General features: G+C 37.7%; 1 protein-coding gene across 3 annotated transcripts in view; it reads right to left on the bottom strand.

The window, feature by feature from the left end:
* The window catches only part of LOC109398252 (putative sodium-coupled neutral amino acid transporter 10), a 629,771-nt gene that overhangs the window by 558,533 nt on the left and 46,164 nt on the right, over nucleotides 1-25,074 (bottom strand). Inside the window, exon 6 of one of the 3 annotated variants that reach the window (XR_009995594.1) lies at nucleotides 13,847-13,966. The exons of the other annotated variants lie outside the window; for them this stretch is intronic. The gene's annotated coding sequence lies outside the window, so the exon portion shown is untranslated. Of the gene's footprint in view, nucleotides 1-13,846; nucleotides 13,967-25,074 lie in introns of those variants that run through there. 3 annotated transcript variants of the gene reach the window in all.

Below are 25,074 nucleotides of genomic sequence, written 5' to 3' on the forward strand. Positions count from 1 at the left end.
GGCCACCACCGCCAGCACCACGCTAATACTGAACACAAAAAGCGAAATTTTTTGAACGTGTTGTACAAAACACAACAGCGCGATCGCTCGAGGGTTAATGGATTTTTTCTGGAAGAGGTTCCTTTAGGGAATTTAGGATTTTAGTCAGTCTGTTGGCAATTAGGAAATAGAACTTTTGGTCAGGGATCATGAATTCGATCTAGGGATTTCTCCTGGAACTCCTGAAGGAAGAGTTGTCGTTTACAAAACTCCCGCAGTAGTTTGATTTTCAGGATTCTGCAGTATTTCCAGAAATAGCTATCGTAAAGTTTTTGTAAGAAATTTTGGAAGATCATCCAGAAGGAACTCCTGGGTCATTTGCAGAAGGAGCTTCTGAAGGATGCCCAAAAGCAACTCCTGGAGCAACTCCAAAAGCAACTTTCATAAGCAACTCTTGGAGGTTTCTTTGAAAAAACTCCTGGAGGGTGCCCAAGATGAACTCTTGAAGGAAACGCAGTAAGAAACACTGGATAAATTCCAGAGAAATATAAAATAAAGATAAAATTCAGCAAAACCTCATGGAAGTTTTCAAAATCAATGTTTCAGAAGGCACTCCTGCAGAAATCGTGCAAAGAACTCGTGGAGATGGATGAGTAACAGATTGATATCCTAGAGAAATACCAGAAGAAACTTTGTAAATAATCCCAGGAAGAACTCTCGATTGATTTCTAAAAAAAAGCTTTCGGAGGAATTCCAGAAGAAAATTCTAGGGAAACTCCAGAGGAAGCTCCAGGAAGAGAAGGGAAAAAAAAATTCTGGAGGGATTTCAAAAAAATAATCTGGGAAGAATTCCCGCAGGAAATTTTGAAGATTGGAGCAACTCCTGTTACAATTGCGGAAGGAAAATCTTGATGAATCTTAAAAGGAACTCTTGAATAAATTGCAATAGGTTGTCTTTATTAATATCCAGTTTAGTGGTTATGATTTTCTTATCTATTAAAAAAACTAGAATAAATTTAAGAAGGGACACGGGTTAATCCAAAAATAAACTTTTGAAAAAATCTCAGATGTAAGAAACTCTTTCCTCGAAAAAATCTCATCGAATTCCAAGAGATAATCAAGCGATACAAAAACCTAGAGGAATTCTAGAAGAAACTTTTTGAAGAATCCCAAGTTCTGTTTTAAGGAAATTCCATGTGATTGCACAGGCGAATTCCTTGAGATTTCGTAGAAGTATCCTAGGAGTATTTTGGTTTGGCTTTGATTTTGCAGATTTTCGATGAGGTGTAAACATTCAAATATGCACATCAAGTTACTCTTAACAACAATTTTCCCGGTAATCATTTCAAATTCCCGACTTCTTCTCGCTTTTTTCCCGGTTGTTCCGAATTCCCGTCTTTTTCCCGGTTTTGCCGTTTTTCCCGGTTCGGTGGCCGCCCTGATTAAGGCAGTAAATATTGTAAAATGTAAAATATATTGTAAAAAAACAACAAATGATTTCGGCTCAGTTATGCCCATGAGGCGCCCGAGCCTTCCAAATAAACGAATAAGTAAAAAAAAAGTAAAACAAACACCAGATTTCATTGAGCTCGGGGAACGGAACGCACCAAGCAAAGTGCTCCAGTTTTCGTCCTATCGAAAACAAAACTAAAAAGGACTCAGGTAATTTTTGTCTATGTATAGAGTAGAGAGATTTATTTCCGTAAATTATGTAACTGTTGTGAGCCTATCATCATTTAATACTATTTTCTATTTCAGATGTATAAGCGGGCAACCCTGCAGTCGGGAAGACGAAACACCCTTCTTATTTTTTGAGCAACCTTATCATTCGGTGGCGGGTAGACCACGTTGTCCACGTCGTTATTCGAGCCGAGTGTCGTAATGTCGCGGTTGTGAATGCGTTTTTTTTTTAGAAAAATTGATTTTTTTTCCGGATCGCCAACCATGGTTTTTTTAATCGTTTTACGCGATCTTGTTTTATTGTTTTTTTAGATAAACTGAGATATTTTTTGTTGTTGTGCAACGCGATTTTTTTTTTGTTTATTTTTTTTCTTATTTTTCGAGCCACCATTTTTTTTCCTTGCGTGTTAAACATTTATTGCAAAGTTCCGATGACCCTGGAGATATCGGTTCTGCTTGTGCCTCGCACTGAGCCGAAACATACTTATTTATACAATAAATAGAAAAAAATATCTTTTGATTTTATTCTCTTCACCTCGTTTTCCGTATTTTTTTTTTAAATAAATTGAGATGTTTTGTTTTCTCGTTGTTTTCGCGTTTTTTTATGTTTTTTTTTGTTTTTTATTGTTTTTGAGGTTTTTTTTTCTCGAATCGCCAGTTTTTTTTTTCACGCGTTTCAAACATCTATTGTAATGTTCCGATGACCCTGGAGGGATCGGTTCTGCTTGGGCCTCTTACTGAGCAGAAACATAATTATTTAAACAATAAATAGAAAAAAAAATCTCTTTTGATTGTCGGCTTTCAAAAGATTAAATTTTAACCAACTAAACAACCAATGCCGTGGGTCCATCGCCAGCTTTTCAGGCGAATCCTTGACCTACAAAATACATCTCCCAACCACCCACTCCGTAGTACTTATTGGAGTGTCACTGAGTCGGAGGCCTCTTAAATAAGTGCTACATCAACATTTCCTTCCCCTATCCCAAGTTACGGTAAAAATGGGCGTGGCCGGGAATAGTGACATTTGTGCTTTTGGTATTCTTGCATAAGATTGGAGCGAAGTTAACTCCCCAGCTTTGTTCCGAAAAGCAATCCGAGCAAGATTAGCAAAAGGTACATGAATGTTGTTAGTATCCAATCTACGAAGTATACCGTAACTACGCTAACGCTAACGAAAACAAAACTAAAAAGCGCGTTTTGTTTAGTTTTTTTTTGTATTTTTTGTTAGGAGTGAGCATGCATGTGACAAAAAAGAACGGTAACAATCCGTGGTGAAACGGCGAGAAATCCCATGAAAATTTTGCATACAAACTTTAGAGGCATGCCGGGGCCCGTGGCGTAGTTGGTCACACGTTCGCTTCATATGCGGGTGGTCATGGGTTTGATTCCCAGCCCCGGCACTTGCAATTTTTCGTCAGTTGCTTTTCCCCCGAGAGCAACTGACTCTGACCCTCTTATGAGCCCCATGGCTCAAACGAACCCGGATACCTGGACATCGGCGAACTGCTACTCATAATGGACCCCCAATCGGACTGGAAAGGAACAACTGCCATCTATCATCATCCTTGTGCTCATCATTCTACTAGGTATAAAGTAGAAAAAGTGAAAGCAGCAGAAAGGCAACCAGTTCGATAAAGTAGAATAGAATCTAGGCACTGTACAAAATGTAAGTGCAGCTGTCAATTGAAATTGCTCTCGTAGTGCCCCAGTGGACAATAGTGCTGTAAATTAGGTTAAGTGATTAAGAATAAAAAAAAAAACTATAGAGGCACAAACCTGACGAACACAAAGCATCGAATCAAACTGCATCTGTTTACCCGAGCAGGAATGTATAACTGACACATAACTGCAGCATACCAAAGTCAGGTATCATACCTAGGCAAGGTATTGGTCGCTTATCCAGGTATTGAAAATAACTTACTTTGGTATTTTGTAGGTATTGATAGAATACCTCAGCGAGTTATTGGTTTGATGTTGAGGATTGGTTGAGGTGTATTATTCAATTATGGAAAAATCGCTATTTGTATAGAAAAATCGCCGATTATTATTTAGGTATTGCAATACCTGATGTCATTATTCACTAGTTATGCACAGAATACAGTCCAGTTATTATTTGAGGTATTTTACCTCTTATGCAGGGCTAACTAATAACTCATTCAGGTTGTAGGTATTAGGTTTTCCATACCTGAGTTTGTTATTCTTCAGCTTTTTTTTCTGCTCGGGTATTCTGACTTTGCTCACTTGTTAAAAGAGGCAGCCTATCCAAAAAAAGGCACATTTGTTAACAAATAATCATGATAAATAAACGTGAGTAGGAGTCCAAACCGGTCATTATGGCAGCCATAATGGTGTTTTCTGATGTTACTCCTAAATCTGCTACTTTTGGCATAGGATTAACATAGGGGCATAGGTTGATGGTATTCATACCCTATGTAAAAAAAAGCAAACGGGAAAGATTTGCAACCACATTTGCGAATGATATGCTGAAAAAAAAAATAATACCACTGAGCTATACAGTGTGTTACGTTTGCATTTAGTCGTATTTTTTGTATCGTATGCTATACTCTGGCTTGTGAATCTGTCCCTAAATTTAATGTGCATTTGTAGCGCTCTAAGCAATTTAGGAGCGATTCAGTACGAAACACGCAAGTCGTCTCCTGGACATGGACATCAAATTGTAGATGGTCTTGTGTTGTTGCCCGAATCTGGATGCCCCCTTAGGATTAGAAATTCCTAGACCAAACACAAGCTATGTAATCAAGTAACGCTGCAAACAAAAGGCAATCCACCAGAAGAAAAACGATCACAGGATTGATTGATGGACCAAGAACATTAATGAAACCTCGTCATCCTGGGATTGGACTTCGGTTATCTATTTAGATATACCGCATTTAGTTCACCACTGGACTGCGCACTGAGTCTTCATAAGTGCGAAAACGTAAATAAAACTGCGCGATTGCATCAAATCAAATTGATGTCTTCGGCGCACTATTCCTTCGATGTATGCTGAATAAGTGCTCTGAAGACACCAAGTTGATTGGATGCAATCGCGCACTTCTATTTGCGTTTTCGCACTCGTGAAAACTAGTGCGATAGTCCAGTGGTGAACTAAATGCGCGATAACTGGGCACAACTAATGTTATCTGTTGCATATTTGTGTTTTGTGCATTTGTAATGCTCTATTTTACTTTCCGTGTCCCATTAGTTCCTCGACGTGAGGCTCGATGCGGAAAATAAAATGAGCATTTGTTCCATTCCAATGTTTTTTTGTTACATTGGCGCCCACCGTGGGGCGTTGTGCATTTATAAGGTTCCAATGTACTATTTGTTACAAGTGGTAACCCGATTTTGTTTACCCCCGATTTTTCCAACTTTGTTTTGACCCAATCTCGTCAGTCTTTCTTCAACTAGGAAAATAAAAGTGTGTATTACTCAGCATTACCACTTTAAAACCAACATTTATTCAATTTATGTCTTTTGGCGTCTTGTATAAATTACGTAACGAACAAATCTCGCGCAGTCGTTGGCAAGTGTATCAAAGGGTAAGTTTGGAAATCGAAAGATTTCCGAGGTAAACGCGTCTCCGGATGGCTCCCTAACGGAAGGGCAGTAGAGAAGGCCGGAAAACGAAGAACTGGATTTGGTTTTGACTGAAACGATTTTGAACTGGATTTGGTTTGGATTGAGCTTTGGATTAATCTTGTATTGGAATTGGATTGGACTTGGATTAGATTTGGATCGGATTTAGATTGAATTCAGATTGATTTGGATTGGATTGGAGTTATATTGGACTTAGATTGGAATGGATTGGATTTGGTTAGGATTGGAGTTAGATTGGATTTTGATTGAATTGAATTTGGTTTGGGTTTGGATTAGATTTGGATTGGATTTTGATTGGATTTAAATTTTAATTTGATTTGGATTGGAATTGCATTGGACTTAAATTGGATTTGAATTTGGATTGGATTTGGATTGGATTAGGATTGGACCGGATTTGGATTGAATTAAGATTGATTTGGATTGGAGTTGGTTGGATTTTGATTGGATTTGAATTTTAATTTGATTTGGATTGGAATGGGATTAGATTGGAATTGCATTGAACTTAAATTGGATTTGAATTTGGATTGGATTTGGATTGATTTGGATTGGACTTGGATTGATTTTGGATTGGATTTGGAACATATTTGTAACGGATTGAGATTAGAATTGGATTGGATTAGGATTATATTTGTATCGAATTGAGATTAGAATTGCATTGGATTTGGATTGGACTTGGATTGGATTTGGATTGGATTTGGATTAGATATGGATTGGATCTGGATTGGAGTTGGATTAGATTGGATATGATTTGGATTGGATAGGATCTGGATTGGATCTGGGTTGGATTTGTATTGAATTTAGATTGGATTTGGATTAGATTGGATTTGGATTAGATTGGATTTGGATTGGATTTGGATTGGATTTGGATTGGAATTGGATTTGGATTGGCTTTGGATTAGATTTGGATTGGATTTGTATTGATTTGGATTGGATTTAGATTATATTTGTATCGAATTGAGATTGGAATTGCATTGGATTTGGATTGGAGTTGGATTGGATTTGAATTAGATTATATTTGGATGGGATTGGAGTTGGGTTGGATTTGGATAAGATTGTATTTGGATTGGATTGGATTTAGATTGGATTTAGATTATATTTATATCGAATTGAGATTGGAATTGCATTGGATTTGGATTGGAGTTGAATTGGATTTGGGTCAGATTGGAACCACCCCAAGAAACAGAACTAGCTGTAGACAATTTTTTAAGTTAAGTTAGCTTAACCCTTTCGGGACGACTTTTTTCGCCAACCTCGCCGCCGTAGAACGCGTCAGCGAGGTGCCAATGACCCAACCGTCCTTAAAGGGTTAAGGCTTGTTTGTTCTACTCTAGTACAGAAAAAATGTTTGTCGGGGCATTGAACTTGGATTGGATCCTACCGGCTGCGCCATGTCGTAAACAGAAGCTTAAGTCTGCAAAACTTAAAAATAAATCCTGAACAAAATTAATGTCGACCGTGCGACACGTTTTCTGATTTCATTTCCACCATAGTAATGCGTTTTGACCTGTCTTTCGGACACGCTTATCTAAAACTAGCAATGTATTTGTTTTTGATAACATCAATCGAACTTTATTCACCACAATTGATAGTATTCGTTTCTAATAAGCTCCGTAACTATTTCTAGGATTGCTCATGTGATTCCCACTGGTATTCTTTCAAGAAAGTTTAAGGTTGTCTTAAGACCATACCGCTTATATCTTAAAATTCGGTGAGAAGTTTTCAATAAACGAGTTTCTGTCCCCTGAGATTTCTCCAACAGTTTCTTCTGAGATTTCTTCAGGAGTTCCTTTTAGGGGGTAACCCAGATGTCCGTTTTTGTATTCCTTCTGGAATTTCTTCAGTGATTCTTCCGGAGTTTCACCAAGAATATGAATACATTATGGATCTCATTCTGGATTTTTACCGAGAGGTCCTCTTAATATTACTTCAAGAGCTGCTTTTGAGATTCACCAAGGTGTTCCAACAAGAGCTGCTCTGAGGTTTCTTCAGAATTGTCTAGGGGAATTCATCCAAGATTATTTTCTAATATCCCTCCAGATTTTTTTTTCTGATATTCTAGGAATTTCTTCTGGAGTATCCCCAGAACTTCTTATTGAGATTCCTCCAAATGATTTCTAAGCTTTCATGGAGAAACATTTCTGGGCTTGTCCAAGATTATCTTCTAAAGTTCCGTCTGGGTTACTTGCAGGCGTTCAATTTTGTATTCGTTCAGAAGTTCCTTCTGGAATATGAATTCCTGCATTCCCATGAGCTTGCTAAATTCTCTATATAACGGTCTGTGGAATTTCTCCAGCATATTACTGAGTGTTCCATTTGGGAATCCTTCAGAAGTTTATTCTAGGAGTTTTTTTATTTTGGAAATTGTCCAGGAGTTCCTTCTTGAAATGCTCCAAAGATTCCTATTATGAATATTCCAAGAATTCCTCCAGGACTACCTCCAGCAAATGAGGGAGCGGATCTGGTGTGATGGTTAAATCACCTGACTATCACGCCGAGGACCTGGGATCGAATCCCACTCCCGACAAATTTACAAAATGTGAGTTCTTCCTTCGGAAGGGAAGTAAAGCGTGGGTCCCGAGATAAACTAGCGTAGGGCTAAAAATCTCGTAAATACAGATAAAAAAAAACCTTCAGCAAATCCTTCAGCAGTTTCATCTGAAAATCCTCCAAAAGTTCCATCTGAGAGCCCTCATGGTGTTTCTAATGGATATCTTCCAATGGTTATATGTGGGAATCCTCCAGGAGTCTTGAGAATCTGGAAATCTTACAGAAATTTTTTCTAGTAATATTTCAGAACTTCTATGTGGGAATTCTTCAGGATTTATCGTTAGGATTCCTCAATGGAGGCTGATTTTAGAATCTTCGATGTAGTATACTAAAGTTGAAAAGTCAAGTAAACATCATATTCACCAGCTTCTCGTGAGTTATACTTATGACGGGTAGTGCAGGGTTGAACAGTTTATCTTTGTGTATGTTGTTCTGATTCATCATATAGACATCAACATCGACCATTCCTAACACTTGTGATTGAAAGTTGTAAGACGATCCCGCTAAAAACTGTTTCGATGCTCTCAAACTAGTACCATAGTTGCGTCTGTCAATTCAGTTCAGTGAAAACAAAGCGAAAGGAAAGTGGTGAAAATTGAATAAAACTTTTCTTTCTGCGTCTTTGGAGTTTCCCCCATAGCATACAGCATAGGTTCCCCGAACAAGCAAAACAGGCTAGCGAAAGCGAATAAAACGGAAGCAACTGTCCGTTCTAATTTGGTGGAAATCAAGCCAAGCAACGTCTTCATTTTTTTTTTTTTTGACCGGGAGGCCACACGGTGAAGAGGTGCGGTCTTACCAAAGTCGAAACTTTCTTACGGATGGAAGTTCGATAGGTGGCATCGCAGACAGTCGATGTCTTCATTTTTCAATTCCGCACAGTGGCTATCGATTTCGGCACTTCCGGGGAAAAGCACCAGGCTGTTTAAAAGTGCTGAGCGGAATTTTGACTAGCGGAAAATATGTTGAGCTTGGCTGAAGCTCTAATGGTGGCGATGATGGCGAGGACGATGATTGTGCAATTTTATTGTTGGATCCCACATCTACGGATGGATCTATAACGACTTGTAGGACGACCCTAGAGAACAATGATGTCGAAACAAATTCAATCATCGAAACACGATTATCGAAATTCGAAACTGTACTCAGAATAGCTATCACTGTCAGTGGATCTAAAAATGACACAAATGCGTCCGGAATTGTTGCGATCAAAAGCATACGCTTCAATTAGCTTTGGAAAAATTATATATCCGTAGCACAACAATAGCACGTGCTGCGGAGGTAACAGTTGATCGTTTTATTTTCAATAATTGTGCCATTCATTAGCATCCACAACACAGACCAATTAATGGCATCACTTAGCAGCTATTCAAATTGGCTTTTGATTAAATCCGAAAATCATATCGGTGGTGACTACGTAGTCCCAATTCCTAGTCGACAACATATGATGCCATAGAACACATTGAATATAACAAGGGAAACCAACATAAACATACGGGCTAATTTCAACAAATAAATTAATATTTCGCTTCATTTTTTGGTCTTCCTCTGTTTGATTGCATGACGTTTGTTTGGTAATCACTCGGTGGTATTATACTCCTAATTCTCTAAATGTTTTATTTTCCCCTTTTTCAAATTATTGAAAACTTGAACGTGAAGCGAAATTCCGGGAATTCCTAAGTCTCATCCCAGGAAGAAAAGCTTCAACGGAGTGACATTAACTTTCTTAGCAACGTCACTCCCAATCTCTGCTTCACATTTATATCGTATGATTCAATGAAAAAATAGGAAGTCTCAATTAAATGTGCATTTGAAAGTTGATCTTTCAAAAACATATTCAGTTGGTTTATTATACATAGTTCATATCTTTTGAGAAAGCGTTTAGATATCGAAGAATTCCTTCTTTGTTTATAAGATTGCCCAACTAAACAAACAAGTTCGATACCTTTTAGACATCGTTGGAAGTTTATCATCATTCCAAAATCGCGAGACAGAAAAAAATACGGTAGCGTCCGGAAAAAGCCGACGCCCCGTAATTATATGATCGTTTACATGCAAATTTTCCTCCCCTGACGAAACACGTTACACAGTAGTGGAAACCGAGGCGTGCAATAATAAATTCATTAGACCGGAAACGGAAGCCAAACAGCGCGGGAACAAAAAGCCGACAATTTTCGCTCCGGAAAACGGTATTGCGTTTCGTTCCGCACATCTCGCATCATTACGCTCCAAAAAAGGGTGGGGGAGGGGGAAGAGAAACCGGTTGTTTGGGCTTTTACACTTTTCCAGCGGTTTTCGAAGAAAGCGCCATATTTAAGCCCCGATCCAATAAAATTAAAATTTTATTGTGCTGTAAATTCCGGTTACTGTGTCCGGGCGTTTGGTGAAAATTCAATAAAGTGTGGGGAGAGGCTCCAAAACGGCGAAATCACTTTCATATATTAAGCAACAATTGAACATTCGAAATTTTCATGAAGGCTAATTAAGTCATACCACGAATTGTGGTGAATCGTATGACTTTTTTATGTGAGCGAGAAATGAGCACATGGTAAGAGTTATTGTTGTTTATCAAATCGTAACCTCAAATCGTAAATCTATTTTTTACCAAAACCGTTATCGACATTCGTGATAATGTATGTTTATAATGTGCCTAATAGCAATCAAATCTAGAAAAAAAAAAAATATAACTCTTCAGTATCAACATATGCTGAAGTTTTCTGAATTTGAACAAGAAAATGGTTTGCATCATAGGGTTAAAACTTACTTCATCATATGCGCTAATTCCCGTCACACCAGACGGGGAATTGCCAATCATTACAGACATGGATTACAAATGTAATGCAGATCATTACAGATCCTCTGGAAGCATTCAAAATCGGCACATTTTTTTTTTGTTGGGGGGAGTTGAACCACTGCGTCCAGTGAGTTGAACTTGTTTTGCATATGACGAAGGCAACCGCACCAAAGCAGCCGCTATTTCGCCCAGGGAGGATGCAAGCAAATGTGTGCGCCTACGAAACATTGTATTTCACAATCACAGAGAAAGATTTCTTCCTTGCACTGTGATGGCGAATTAAGATCTGGTGGACAAAAACATTAATTGAAATATTTTGGGCATTATTCTAAAGCTACACTTCAATTTATAACATTCAATCGTACATTGAACACATGATTTAAACTGATTTTCAAAGAATTTGACCGACTTTTCTAATAAACACCTGCGGTCAAATCATAATTTTAGATCATCCTATGTACCATAGTGTCACGTAGAAGGTGTCCCAGGAATTGATTTCGGGTTGTGCCCAAAATAGACGTTGACTAGACGGAAACATAATTCGTAGGACAATTATTCTATTTTATTATTATAAGGAAATTGTAGCTCTTTTCTATATTTTTTTTTGCATAATGTAAAGCTAATTTATAAATTAGTAATTGATACCAATTAATGGCCATGAGGCGTTACGCGAGGTACAAGAATAAATTCGATCATTATTGGTCGGTGCGTAGATAGACGGGAATGAGATAAAAACCCTAGTATTACGCAGTGCGCTCGATTCGGCAGAAGAACGTAATTAACGTCACGGTTCAGTATATTTTCCTGGCCTTGCCAATCTGTCTGGGCAAAATGTGATGCCAACCGAAAATAAATGGGTGTAAGAAGCTTTTCCTTCGTTCAAGACACAGACAGTCACGTGTATGTATGCTTGAGTATTTACACTTTGGAGAATGTTACCCGAATAATTTGCAAATTGATTTTTCCAAGAGATTTAATCAGATTACTGCACGAATTGATCCAAACCATCAATCTTGGTCGATTTGTACACATTGCATAACAAACATTTTGTGTGTTTGTCCATCATTTTGTGGATTACATCATCATCATGACAATAAGCTTTTGTTTTTGCGGTAATTAAAAAAAAAACTAAATCTAGTTGAGCTAAGTCAACGATAATCTCTCCTTGAAATTACTGGTTGAGGAAACGCAGCCTGATGAACGCTGTAAGCCGTTGTTCATAATGGCAAATGAACGCTATATTTTTTGACTGGTTTCAATATACAAGCTTTTGTTGCTAGATGATTACGTAACAGCAGATGTGCACACATTGTATGAATTCTACGGGAACATAACTTTTTGTCTTCCATAGTACTGGATTGGTTTCGGTTGGAATGGAGTGGAACGGAGTTGCAAAACGTATTTAGGATTGAACCCCCATTCAGATGCATGTTTAAAAAAAACCCTCATTAATCCACCTAGCAGTGATCACGCCTTTTTCGAGCCTTCGAAAACACATTTCAACACAACTCAAGTGACATGTTGATGAATTGAATATCGCACTTTCATACGTTTAACAGAAAGCCATTTCATGACATCAGAGTTATCTGGCTTCTGATTTATGAGCCTTAAACTAATGAAAAAAAAACCGCAATCTTGAATTTTGAACCGCCATTTATGAATTTAATGAATGGTTGTAGAGCCCAAAATTCTATTAGACAGCCGCCATTTTGAATTTTGAGACGCCATCTTGGATATTCTGGTCGCTATTTTTGAACTCCGGTTGTCTTCCCCATACCGAATATACCCATATTGTACGGTTTTAGAGCCTAAACCTCCATTAAACAGACGCCATCTTGAAGTTTATGCCGCCATATTGAATTTTGAGACGCCATCTTGGATATTTTAATCGTCATTTTTGGACTCCAGACTTCTTCCTAATATCAGGTATACCCATATTGCATGGTTTAAAAGCCTAAAACTCCATTAAACAGGAGCCATGTTGAATTTTGAGCTGCCATCGTGGACCTTAGACCACAATCGCGGATATTCTGGTTGTCATTTTTGAAGTCCAGACTTCTTCCCCATATGAAATATACCCATATTGAATGGTTTCATGTCCTGTAACTGCATTAAACAGTTGCCAACTTGAATTCTGAGACGCCATTTTGGATATTTTGGTCGCCATCTTGGATATTTTAATCGTCATTTTTGAACTCCAGACAACTCGGGAAATCAAATATGCACATATTGCATGATTCTAGAGCCTGAAACTCCATTAAACAGCCGATATCTTGAAGGTTGAACCGCCATCTTGGATATTCTTGTCACCATTTTTGGACTCTGGACATCTTCACCATACCAAATATACCCATATTGCATGGTTTTAGATCCAAATACTCCATTAAACAGATGCCATCTTGAATGTTGAACCGCCATCTTGGATTTTAGAGCACCATCGTGGATATTCCGGTCGCCATTTTTGGAGTCCAGACTTCTTCCCATACCAAATATACCCATATTGCATGATTTTAGGTACTAAAACTCCATTAAACAGTCGCCATTTTGAATTTGGAGCCGCCATCTTGGATTTTAGACCGATTGGATATAATGGTTGCCATTTTTGGACTCAGGATATCTTCCTCATATCAAATATACTCATATTACATGGTTTTAGAGCCTAAAACTCTATTGAACAGCCGCCATCTTGAATATAAGACTGCCATCTTGAATTTTGGGTCGACATCGTAGAATTTCTGGTTTCCATTGCTCATTTTCGCATAAACTTCGTCAACCACACTAAAGGTTACAAAAATCGCCGCAGTTTGATATGTCGCATGATGGGGCTTGGTTCAGTTTTATATACGGCCTGTTCCACCGGTGCTAGTGCGGATCACTGAAATGGCCATAACTCCGAAACGCTTCGACCGATCCAAACCATTTTGAGTAACAAACAATGCGGTAAGATTCCGTTTCGATTCGAGCTATAATCCGAAAAATAGGCCAATGGGAAGTGCCTTAAAATGAGTGAAATTGTTTTGCGCACACACACACATACATACACACATACAGACATCATCTCAATTCGACGGACTGAGTTTTTTTTTTATCTAGTTCGTTTATTTTCGGGCTCAATCGCGTGTAACGCTTTACGTAGCCGAAATTCATTTTTGGTATCTAATTACAAACCGTTGATAACTTTCTTAACCGAGGTTAGTATTGGGTGGAGGCCAGGGTACTCGTGGCTGCTCGAGGATAGCGGGTCACATGATTTCAAGGATAGGCATGGTGTGGATAGGGTTTCAAGGTTCACTGCAGCTCATCCGGGAGGTATCTTGGCATTTTCGTCGCCTTCAATGTTGGTATCACGCGTTTCGTCACGGGTATCTGTCACGGATTTTCGTCAACCGGATGGCCAGGAGCAAAACCCAAAAAGACAAAACAGAAAAAAAACTGAAGAAAAAAACGTGGAGTCGAACTGAGTTGTTTGGTATATGTGAATTGACCCTCCGAGCCATCTATAGAAAATTCCTTTTTTGAGTTTTTAGTAGCCTTTCAGTACACTTCGGTGTCGAAAACTAGTTTATAGTTAGTAGGCAATTTAAGCTTAGGCAGAACATTTATACAAAATACAGGATGCGGCTGGAAAAAATGCGAGTATTTTTCAACTTCAAATTTCATTTTCGTCCATTTGACGTTAACCAATCTATGTTTCAACGTTCCATGATCTCTAACATGCTAATTTTCTGAAAAGTTATTGTAAAAAATTCCCATTTTGGTCACTAACCTTTACAAGAGAAACTACATCGTTCTGCATTAGTATGGCCAGGTTTTTCGAGTTAATTTTTTAACAATTGTAGCCATTTTGTCTTATGACCATTGGGCGCGCAGTTTATTGATACCCACTTTTAAAGCTTACAATATCACAAGTTAAGAATGAAATATTTTCATTTTTATTTTTGAGTGCTAGAATATATACATTGACTGATACACTGTCATGAAAACATAGTCATATATATATTCCGTATCTAGCGTGTGATAGCGCCTTGAAATTTTCGCATTTCCTCCTGCCGCACCCTGAACAATTTACATTTTTCAAAAATCTAGTTCTTTACTCATAAAAACTCGTCAAACATAACAGCAGCGAGTAATGGATGTCAGAGGTACAGGGGGTGGCCAAAATGTTTGGGATAGGCAACTTTTTTTCTCTTACAAAAAAGTTCAACATGCTGGAACAAAAATTGTCAAATTTTGACTGTTTGTCAACCTTTTATATGTGCATCATTGGCACAAATTTGAGCTCGATTAATTAATCTTTCGCGAAGCTAGAACCGTTCTCGTAAAGCACTATTTTTTAGACAACTAATTTTTGAGCTGTGATATCTCGAAGACCAGTGAACAGAATTGAATGAAATTTTGAGCGATTGTCAACAATATATTAATGCTTGGAAATTCTTCAAAACAAGGGACTTTTTGAACGTTGAAAAAAGTTATGATGATTTGGCATTGAAAAATTGATTGTAAAAAAATCATGATAGTTTTAGTATACTGCATAAGAAATGTTTATCCAAACCCTCCGTTATAAACTCTTATCATTGACCTCTATATTGCTAAAGCAAATCATTCCATCTCAAGATATAGGGTCGTTCAAATATTATGTTACACAACATTTCACATTATTAGACCCTCTCCCGCAATAGCATTTAACATTTAAACTCAATAAGCAATCTCGTATGCCGCAATTCAACGTTCGTTCGCTTTCCGACATTGTGCTATGTTACAGGTTTTATAGCCCTGGTATTTCCTGGATCCTACTACCGTCTGGTAGTTCCATGATATTTCCTTTAATTTAAAAAATGAGTGAGGAAGAAGAAAGTTTTAAGTCTATTTTGTGAGCTTACGATATTGCAGTACACTAAAGGTTAGCTGATGATTAGAGTAGCTGTCAAAACGCATGGGTGTATTGTTATCAACCCCCCCGTAACTTGACAGATGAGCTCAGTTTCGCGTACCTACTTGCAAATCGCAGATGTCGCTACTGTTCGTAAACAACGGGTCCATCCTTCACTGACGCAACAATTTTTGTCCATGCGAAAACATCTTTTTGTTTCGTGGTGAGTGGAAGCCAACAAGAGGCTAGCGTTTCGTATCAAAAGGACGTATTCAACAGAAGCGTAAAAACTAATGTTCATTAAATTGAAATTATTTTGATTTTTGTTGTTGTTGTAAGAAATGTAATAAAAGCACATGTTTAAACGGTCTTCCATATTAATTGATAACTGCGCATGCTAGACCAAACCGAAGATCAAACTCGAAAAAAAAAACATCTGCAAATGATTGTTTTTAACTTTCATTTTGACTTGGCCACCAGATATGTAGCTGTAAAATGTTAGCATACGTAATCTATTATCGTAATTTATTACTTGCAGGTGCTTAATAACCGCACTAGAAGAAAACATGAGTTTCTTATTAATTTTATGAATGCCGATTACTTTGCCTTTACTTGTTTTATAGATATAATTTTCGCTTCTAGTAAACACATTCATTATGCCGCACTTAATTTGAATTTATCCACCACAAAAAAAGCGGAAACAACAAATAAAGGTTTATGTTTAATGTTTTAATATTTTTTGTTCGGTTTGTTATTGTCGATTTTCGTCCTTTTCAAAAGTAGCGCTTCCCGCTTTGAATCTGACAGTACCACCCGGACCAACATTTTTAGGTACGCTGACGTTGTTCGGCAGCTGTCAAGAAGCTCCCGGGTTGATTGTTATAAATGACTTTAGGCACTAAATGTATTAACACACTCGTTTGACACTTCTCGAGATATTTTCGAAAGAAAGCGTGCTTTTATGAAGATACGGTTAACATGGCACCACAAACGTCAATTAGGGACTGGAAGATTATGTGCACTCGATAACTTGCTTGACCCAATCTCACACTTATTCTAAATATTTAGACATAGGGACGAAAATATTGAATTTTTAAATCAAAAGAGCAATGACAGCCCGCTTTTTTCATTGCATCAACCAGGTAATACCTACTGCTAAACACTTATAAGAAAATGTATGGTTAGGTACTTGTGTTAAACATTACAAAGGAAAAATTTTTTAGAGTGATTTACTAGTAGTTTCATCATATAAGTTTAGCCACAAATTTAACAAAAAACGATTATTGCTAAACATCGTATTCTGCATCATGACGTGTAAAAACATCTTCTATTTGAAATAATATAAAGTTTTCAATATAAATTAGCGTCAGTGGATGAGCTATTTCAAATTTTATGTTTCTCCGTTTTGACCCAATCTCACCCCCCAGAGCCATGGTCACCCCAATCGGTATACCAAAAGATAGTTCTGTAGAAATGCTACGAATACATCCTGGAAGAATTCCAAGATGGACCCCCAGGAAATCAATGGAAGAAGCCCTATAGGAAAAGCTATAAAATAATCATGAAGAAATCCGCTGAGAAACTCCTAGATAAATTGTTTAAGTGCTTCCAGAAGAAATAACTGAAGGCGTCCATAGACGAAATCATAGAGAAATCGCTAGTGGGATCTCCGGAGAAATCCATAGTAAAACTTCTGAAGGAATTTCAGCAGGGATTGCTGAACGAATCGAGAGGAAATTTTGTCTTATTAAAATCCTTTGAGAAATTCACGGAGTAATTGTTTTGGAAATCGTTGAAGAATTTCTTACGAAAATTTCTGTCTATATCACTACCGGAGTTGCCGTGGCCCGTGGCGCAATTGGTCATACGTTTGCTTCATAAGCAGATGGTCATGAGTTCGATCCCAGGCCCGGCACTTTCGTCAGTTGCTCTTTCCCCCTGAGAGCAGCTGACACGTACCCTCTTCTGAGCCCATGGCTCAAATGGACCCGGATACTTGGACATGGACATCGGTGAACGGCAACCCATAATAGACTCCCATTCGGACAGGAAACAGGAACAACGAAGAGCCACACTTCAACATCCTCGTGTTCATCATTCTACCATGATAGGGTAGAAAAGTGAAAGCAGCGCCACGGCAACCAGTTCAATATAGTAGAATCAGAATAGAATACATGTAGGCGCTTTACAAAGTGTAAGTACAGCTTCCAATTGGAATCGCTTACCCAGTTCTCTAGCGGACAAGAGAGCTGTAAATTAGGTTTTTAAAGAATAAAATCACTACCGGAGTTCCTGTAGGAATACCCGGGAAAAGTCTTGCAGGTATACCGGCAAGAATTTTTGAGGGAATCCCAGCAGGAGTGACTGAAGGAATCTCAAGGAATAATTTTGGAGGTACCGCAGGAGGATTTACTTGAAAATGTGTAATTAGAAGGCACAGAATGTTTATAATTGACAAATTAAGAGATAAATTTGTGAAAACAATCGCGTTCTCGTGGGATTCGAATTCACGCCTTTACTGCTGTCTATATGGGCTCCCTAGGTCTTATTCCCAATAAATATCTCTAGAGCAACATGTTAAAATGGTGAGTCAACCATTGCAAACGCTAGCTTCTCTCGTCTCCCTTAGGTGTATTACGATTTGTTTATGTAATTTTAACCCTGTTAACAGCTAGAGGGGAGTCAGCCCTACCTGTTACTGGTAAAAAAATTATAAATAATTTGCAATGCACCCAAGACGAGCGGGAGAAGTAGAATGTCTAAATGGTCGATACGCCCGTTTCACATGTTGGTCTCGAAAATTTTGTCATTTTTTGAATCTTAATTGCAAATTAGGATCTTCTTTTGTTTTTGTTACAGACTTTTTTGCCCGGATACAGACAGTACATAATTTACTACAAATCGATGCACCCTATCAAGCTAAAACAAAACGAACATTGATGTACATCTCAAAAGTTACATCAGCACCAAAAGTATGCAAATTTGTATGTTTCATCTGATGCAACGCGTACGGCATTTTGTGGATTACTGTTTCCGCTTCGTTTCGCTCTTCCTTCATTGAACAGGTCAAGAGGAGTATACAATGTGCTTGAATAATTATTACCGAACAAAAGTTTGCTGGACTACTGCGCGCTGCTGCATAGCAATTTGGTCTATTTTGTACGCTGGCTGCCAGATGATGAACTCAAAACTGCATCGAAACTGGTGCATTATTCACTTGAAAAGTTTTGTATTCCATCAGAATGTAATTAAACCGAGGAGGAGGCGTTGAACTGCAGGGCTGGCTGGTGCTGGCGAACTCAAGTAGAAATGCTTCACAGTGTTATAATCTTCCCGCTGATGTACCGCTTCGCTTCTCAATCTACCAACTGTGCGGTTGCTGTATTCTATCAAAGGTGGCCATGTAGGTGTGTACGATGTACCTACGACGCAACAGAATGAATGGCAATTGTAACAGGAAAAAAAAAAGCAAGCGTTGAAACCACTTTTGATAAGTTTGAGTCCTCCGTTGAACGACTCACGGCTTGCTTCGAGCGACACGTTCAGATGGGGTTTTCTGCTGAAAAGACGAGCACAACACTGACAACACCGACAAGGTGAATCCCGGTCGGTGAAGGAACATGGGGAATGGTATACTGCATTTTTTTCTGAGCATGTTACATGATGCGCAGCTTACGAATATGACAATCACCGCTGCTGTATGCAGCAGCTTTGTATAGCTCGCGGAATTACACGATGATGGTCGTGTCCCCGTCAAAAGGATCCTAATTAAGAAGACAAGTTTTGAGATGGTTTTGTTATATTTTGTTGTAGATGGGACTTTCTGGTTTTAAATGCAACGAATTTTTTTTTCAGATGGGGTTGAATGACCGGGAATGATCTTTATACAAATAAAAAATGAATGGTGAAAAATTTCAGGGTTTCTGGATCCTCAGATGTTTTTATAAGTTTCAATCGCAGTAATGGTAGGTTTATCGTACACGATGTCGTATGTGGTTGTGTTTCCAACTTTGATTTGGATTTAACATATTTGATTTGAACTCTGACTTGATTTGGAGAACGAAAACACGTATACCTAGGAAATATGTTTAGGAATGTTTGGCATATGAGAGTATGGTGTTAAGATAGTTTTATGAATCAAAAGCAATAAGACTGCACACTAGGGTGACCCACACCAAACTTTTCCCACAGGCATCAGATCACTTTGCGGTCTTCGGCAAAGTTATTTGGTATGGTAACCAATATAATTTGGACCCCCATATATTTTGGACCCCCTGGGTCGTATTATCACAACTTACACAGGTTTATTGATGAGATGAGGTAATTTTTAGAATCATTCGCTAAATAAGATTGTTCTGCACGGGCAGCAATCATTTCCTCACTGGAAATATCCTTATTTACCTTGAAATTATTTTTTGCCAATCTCGTCATCCACGCGAGTGTCGCATCATGTTTACAAAAAGAGATTGCGGTGCTGTGGAAACTTGCAGATGTAAACAAAAACGTTTATCATTCTAGCGCATCAAATTCGCAAAGTTTGTTTGATCAGGCTTTGTCTGTCAAGTAATTAGGATGTGATCCAGCATATTCAAGCAGCAAATTCGTCCAAAATAGTTTCAAACGAGTTTGAACACCGGGTGTCCAAAATATATACAGTGATAGACATACGTTTAGCCGAGAACAAAAAAAGTGTCAGGAAACTCATACAAAAGATTTTATGATAAAACTTTTTTATCGTAGTAATAGTATATCTAGTACTGTTTTATAAAAATGTGATACATTAAACTTACATATACACTGAAACAAAACCGAGGGTAAAAACCCTTCAAATTTCATTTTTTGCCTAGACATTCGTTTAGCCGAGGTAAATGAAAAATTGGTTTTCAATAGATTTTTTGCAATTTCGTGAGTATATTTCGAGAATATACTCCAAGGCATTTAGTTTATGACGAGTTAGCAAGATATTTGCCCTTGAAAGTTTATTTATTTGTGAAATCCAGAGAAATATTATAAAAAAATGTCCCGATAAGGAGAAGCGACGATAAACAGATTTATTTAAGAACACTGATTTCTGTAAACACTCAAACGTAAGCTGGATTAGCAGTTTTGAAAATATGGCACAGAATTATTGTCAGAAATGTTCAAACTATTGCATAAAATGTAATGAAAAAAATAAGTATATTGGTTTTTGGTTGGTTAAACTTTAAAATGGGATTGATAGAAGCTAAAATAAATAGTTCTGCATTGAAATAAATACGTGCCCTAATTGCCTGTGGAGTATACCTGTTTGATACTACCATTACTAAATGAGTTAGAAGACTGCAAAGAGAAAGAACTGCAAGAAGTGTCAGATTTTGTGTACCCTGTTTATTCAAAAGCAGATGCTCATACAAACATGCAAGATTTGGTTAAATAATTGGCTTATTTCATTCAATCTGAAGAAGTATATTATAAATGAGTCTTAGCTGTGAACCACATTCATTTTTAACATGATTTATTTGAAAAGAATGTCTAAATTATGAAACAAGTAGTTCATGCTTGAAATTTGAATACTTTCGGTGCCATTTCTCGAAATATGAGCCGTCCAATGTATGTTATTTCAGCCAGAATACAGTCTAGAAGATATTGGGAGCTATAAGAAGACGTAATAGTAGTAAACGCTGTGATTTATGCAAGTGAAACCATCATATTTCATCAAAACAATACGTGATTTTTTGATGGTTTGTGTTATTTTTGTCTGTTAAAAACGTTGTTTTTCGCAAAATTTCAACCTGCTTTGGTCATAAAACTTTGTAAGTGTTGTATAATTCGTGTCGTATGTACTACCGAGAATTTTGTGTGATTTTGTGTAAACCGTGAATGTTTCAATATAGCAGGTAGTACTCGTGTTAAGTGTAGGGTTTTTCCCAGCTAAACTCCCGACAGCGATAGATGTAGTTAGGAATAAGCTCCACCACCCTGAGCGTGAATATCCACCCACTGTAGTTCAACAACCCACCACTAGAGGGACGGTTACCATCTACGGAGCGGCCATGAGGGGTGGCGTAGCGAGGCCATTAAGGATTTTGAAAATGGGATTAGGGGCGATGACCGAGGTACGAGGTCATGAACCTCGAAGCGGTCGATGACTCCATGTTTCAGGCTTACTTATCTGAAGTCCGTTGATCAGGATAGTTTTTTTTAATTTCTTTGTATTTGTGAATTTTAACTTATTGCTAATTCTTCACACGATCAGGATAGTTCAAAAGTTGAGAACGTTTGGAACTGTAAAAGTTGGTGATATTAGAAGCGATAGCTTGAAAAGTGAAAAGTTACAGAAGGAGTGTGAAGAGGTGGAAAGGAGGCGAAGAGGACATCAGGTAACAGCAATATCCTTCGATATAGGCCTGAATAGTAACAAATTCCCCCATCCCAGAACCCCGCCGTTTTTTTTGGTTTAAAACCCCGTGCAGCGCCCTACGAAGCCCGTGAGTCCGTGAGCCATTCCGGCAAAAGCCGAAGACCGATCCGTTACAATATCGGTAGGACGCGGACGAGTAGTGAAAGCGCGAGTCCCAAGCCACCCCCGGAAACCGTGGAGAGCGAGCCGAGGATCCACGCCCGCACGCGAGTCACCGTTGGAGACGAGGAAGGAGAGGTGGTAGAGCAGAATGAGAAGGGGCCCCGCAATAGAAAAGGTCAGATAGTTTGTAAGAAAGTGGGAGTGAGAGTGCCAGGAATAAGCCAAGAAAGTTGTAGTACAATAAACTGTTGTAACGTGTAAATGTGCTGTGGTTTTCCTCCATTTTATGTGAGAACTACCTGCCCGCGAGTAACGTGTAGTGAACGTGCCGACCCTGAGGCCATTGAGTCGGGGAGTCTCTGTAGTACTCCCGACTGACTACCCAATACTTACAACTTTCATTAGATTCTTTTGAAACACTTCCGATAAAAATAACTACATCAAATCTCAATTGAGAAATATTTAAAATATTATGACATATTTATATGAGATGCATGCAAAATTAATATGGCAACACTTCCAAAAACGATCTAATTCATGATTTACAAGTCGATCAATAATGCAGATCACCATACAAAATTACTTTGTTTGATATTTTTCGAAATTTGATACTATTTTATTATGGAATTCTAAAAATTGTACAATTCGGCTAAACGAATGTCTAGGCAAAATATGACATTTGAAGGGTTTTTACCCTCGTTTTTGTTTCAGTGTATATGTAAGTGTGATGTACCACATTTTTATAAAACAGTACTAGATATACTATCACTACGATAAAAAAGTTTTATCATAAAATCTTTTGTATGAGTTTCCTCGCACTTTTTTTGATTTTTTCAGCCTCGGCTAAACGAATGTCTATCACTGTACTGAAGAAGGTCCAAAATATATTGGGGTTTCCAAAACAATGAAAACTGATGCTTAAAAAATCAGCTATTTTTATCAAATTTTCAGTCAGAAATGACCTTGTTGGTATTTTTAACGGACAGTGGAGTCTTTTACGAACATACTAACATTATCATTATGTGTAAATACCCTCTGAATCTGTTTGCTTTTGACTAAAATTCACACTAATGTCCTCTAGGGGTCCAAAATTCAATCGTTACCCTATATCGCTCCTTAATGCTAGAACTAGGTAACTCGTTTTGGAAAATACGGGTTAAAATGGCTGATAAAACTTATCCTGCTGTAAAACAAACTCTTTGTTGGTCTTAAAAGAAAAATCATTATGTGCTTTTGTTGTTTCAATCGACAAACTTTTGTTAATTTTGGTGTACGTTCAGATATAAACAAATTACTCGCGATTTCGCCAAACCAGTTACCTAGTTCTAGCATTAAGGGGACGATATGGTCACCTACAATAATACTAAAGGGTTTCATCATTAAACGCTTACATCGCCACCTAGCGGCAAAAATGGAAAACTTGAGATTTCTGCATACACTCCCGATCAAAAGTTTGGGGTCACCCCCTCAAAAACATGTCATTTTTTAGGCCCATATCTCCACCAATTTGCGTCCGATTTCAAAACCCTAGGTTTCATTCAAAAGATAATAAGTCAAAGAAACTGAACATGGTTTAAAAGAAACTTTTTCAAAAAAAAAATTGTATGTAAACTTAACCCAAAGTTGCCAAATTTTCGAAAAAATGAATATAAACTTACGGCAGTGTCGCTGGAAATTGGGTCGACCAAATTTTAAGATGAGAGCGGTAATATGACCCATTTTCTATTAGCTTTCAACTGCTTTTTACAGAACTTAGCTAAAAAATCTAGAAAAAAAGTTATTAAGTAAATTAACTCTTCATGTCATCGACCAAAAGTTTGGGGTCACCCCTCAATATGATGTATCAGCCAAAAGTTTGGGGTCACTTTCGTAAAACATGGAAAAGTGATTTGGTGATATCTTCGTCATCTATAGTTCAATTTTAATTCTTTTTGGCTCATTTCAAAGATAATTAACCAAATTTACCTTTGATGTCTTCAACTTAACGTATTTAACGATTTTTGTATACAAAAATGTTATGTAAAGTTAACACATTTCACCACACTTCAAAAAATGAGGCAACTTTACGTTAAGTTTTAGTATGTAAATTTCAACAAATATGTGTGATTCAATGTCTATGCACTAAGTATCATTCATTTTGTTTCAAATAAGCCAAGAGGAATTAAAATTGAATGAAAGATGACAAAGATATCAACAAATCACTTTTCCATGTTTTACGATAGTGACCCCAAACTTTTGGCCGATACATCATTTTGAGGGGTGACCCCAAACTTTTGGTCGATGACATCAAGGATTAATTTACTTAATAACTTTTTTTTCTAGATTTTTTAGCTAAGTTCTGTAAAAAGCAGTTGAAAGCTAATAGAAAATGGGTCATATTACCGCTCTCATCTTAATATTTGGTCGACCCAATTTCCAGCGACACTGCCGTAAGTTTATATTTATTTTTTCGAAAATTTGGCAACTTTGGGTTAAGGTGAATATATGACGAAGCCACACTTCGAATTTTCAAGAGCACAAATCTGAAGAACCGTATGTCGGTTTGAGTTGAAAAGTTGATCGATTGGTTACCCGCTGGTGATGACCAATCGATCAACTTTTCAGCGCAAACCGACATTCGGTACTTTAGATTTTTGCTCTTGAAAATTCGAGGTGCGGCTTCGTCATATATTCACCTTAAGTTTACATACAAAGTTTTTTGAAAAAGTTTCTTTTAAATCATGTTCAAAGTTTGACTTATTATCTTTTGAAGAGATCTAGGGTTTTGAAATCGGACGCAAATTGGCGAAGATATGGGCCTAAAAAAATGACAGGTTTTTGAGGGGGTGACCCCAAACTTTTGATCGGGAGTGTACATTTGAGCACGTTTTCCCATACAAACTTCAAGCAGTTTGAGCGCCCCCTTAGGCTTAATCGACTTTGCTCAAGTTTTGAACGTAGCTTCTGGGAGTCCAAAACAAGGAGATAAGACTTGGCATTTTTCAAAATTTTTGTTTTTCATATAGTTGTGGGCCACCCTACTGCACACCAATTCACTCTAATAGAAATATTAAAAAAAAAAACTGTGGAATGACCTAATTCTTCCACCCACAAGAAAACAAA

This window comes from Aedes albopictus, chromosome 3 (genome assembly GCF_035046485.1).
Source record: "Aedes albopictus strain Foshan chromosome 3, AalbF5, whole genome shotgun sequence".
Lineage (NCBI taxonomy): Eukaryota > Metazoa > Arthropoda > Insecta > Diptera > Culicidae > Aedes > Aedes albopictus.